The sequence below is a fragment of the Penaeus monodon genome, chromosome 18 (genome assembly GCF_015228065.2).
Source record: "Penaeus monodon isolate SGIC_2016 chromosome 18, NSTDA_Pmon_1, whole genome shotgun sequence".
Taxonomy (NCBI): domain Eukaryota; kingdom Metazoa; phylum Arthropoda; class Malacostraca; order Decapoda; family Penaeidae; genus Penaeus; species Penaeus monodon.
Window position 1 is genome coordinate 47740993 of NC_051403.1, and position 2500 is coordinate 47743492.

Here is a 2500-nt window from a genome sequence, read left to right on the forward strand (position 1 = left end):
CTCTCCATAACCATGCATCGCTAGATCTTTACCTATCACCTCTCGCCGCATGACCAACGTACTTCATTATACTCGTACGTCTGTCGATGGTGTTTAACATTCTCTCATGAATGTCTGTAATTGATTAATACCCATTTGTCCTGTGATTGGTAAAGATAACACGAAGTAAACGTCTACAGCACCACAGTTCAAGAGTTTTTTTTCTGTTATTTTTCTTCTTTACCCAACACTGATCCGTAACTGGCAATGAGAAACCCCACTGATTAAAAAAAAAAAACTCTTTCGTTTCGTTTTTAATGAAATATCTTTGTCTTTCCAGATTTTCGTTAATGAGTCACCAGCATTTCTTGTGATAGTGATTCTTCTTATTTCTTTTTGAATCGTCATAGTTGTTAGTGATAGTTGTTCCTAATTAATTCACAGACAGTTTCCACAACTTCATTGATTGTAAGATTATGCTGTCTCTGATAGTCGCTTTCTACTTTCATTAATTTGGTTTTGCTCACCTTTAAGTGTAATGCAACTTCTTCACTTTTCTTGACTACTGAATTGACGAATTTTTGGATTTCTTGAATTGATCCGGCAAGTAGAACGGCATCATTTGCATATCTTAGGTTTGACACATTTCTGCCTCCTATTTCGATAGGACTTTCAAAGTTCTCTGTTGCTTCTCTCATAATTTCCTCTGCACAGATATTGAATAAACGCGGTGAGAGAATACAACCTTGCCTAACTCCTAGGCCTTTGCTGAACCAATCTGTTATTCCATATGAAGTTCGGAATGCTGATTCTGTTGACCGTAAAATTTCTTTTTTTTCAAATCAAAGTTGATTGTGCGTATTGGTAAACCCATTTCGGACATTTTTTTTTTTTTTTTTTTGCAGAGAATGTAATGAATAACTGTGTCAAAAGCTTTTCTTTTTGTAATCGATAAAATAAATATAGATTCTTATTTTGTTCTCTGTGTTTCTCTACAATCATCTCTAGATTATGAATTGGGTCTCTAGTACCTCTTCCAGGACGACACCCAGCTTGTTCTTCAGCAATTCCATCACCTAATCTTGATTTCATGCGCCCAGCATGATTTTCAGGAGGATTTTGCTACAGTGACTTCAAGCAATTGTTCTGTTCTTACGGCCTTCTGATGTGTCTCCTTTCTTAGGTATAGGAATAAAGATTGATGTAACCCAGTCCTCGGGCCATTCATTCTGCTTCCATGTTGCAGTACATAGTTTATGAAAGATGTCAATAACACTTCCCCCTATTTCCTAATTCGGCAGGAATGTCATCTTTTTTACATCTTTTAACTCCCGAATTGTTTTCTGAACTTCAGCGTACGGCGGTGGTGGTTCTTTGCTGTCATCGCTCATATAGTTGCAATTTATTTACGGGGATCTTTTCGTTTTCCTTGTATATATAGTTTCACAGTAAGATTTTCATCTATGGTGTTTTTGCCTTCACTTAGGATTTCGTTATTTTCATCTTTTACTGTGTCAGATCTTCATTTGAATTGTTTATCAGATCTTCGCCTCTCTCATTTCGATCTCCTAAAGCAAATTTACCATAAATTTCTGTGTTTCCCATAACCCCTTTGATATCACGGTTTGGGATAGAGTCAATAGCATCTTGAAGTGCATTGTAGATTTTTTTCTTCTTCTTCCTTGCTGGCGGTATTTGTTGGTGCGTGGAACTGAAGAATGATGATGTGTGGTTTTGGGTCTTATCTTTAAAATTATATTTGAGAGGGGGACATATCTTAAAAATGCTTTTATTTGATTCTTTTGTTAATGTAATGGCAATGTCAAGACCATAGCCTGTACTTTTTTTCCCGAAAATATAATTCTGTTGTTATTGTTGGTCTAAAAACTTTCTCTGCCGTTCCAGTTTATTTCCGATATACCAAATATTTAGATAGATAGATAGATATACATATATATCACACGCGATATTCAATTTTCCAAGTTCTCTCGTTTTACTGACATTCCAAGTTCTAATTCTTAAGTTAGATTTTCAGAATCAGGTAGTCATCCTTTTCCTTCTTTTCACATCTTCCTCCAGTAACAGTGCTTATCAAGGGACGTGTCAGCCGGTGGTGAACCTCTGGCTGACGCGTCCATTGGTGACCCTCGCCACGGACGATGCGTTATTTCGTTTTTATCTTGTAGTCTTATTAGGGATGTGGTCAGGAGCCATCACGTAAGCAGAGTAAAGGCCTCCAAGGGTTTTCTTTGATCGCAGTTCTAACTAAGAATGTTATCTCTGCCGTTTGTTCAGTAGGTCTTCCGCCAGACTTATTCTGCGTGTGCCGTGAACTACCAGTTTCACTACGCCATCTGCAGAAATCACTGCCCTGCTGTTAGTAGCTTCAACTGGTTGTTTAAGTAATTATTGTTGGTGGTTCGTAACTCACCACCATATCTACGATAGACTCACTCACTACTCTATCTAGGTTTGACTTATATGATATATACAAGCCTACGCGAGTGTCTGTATGTCTATC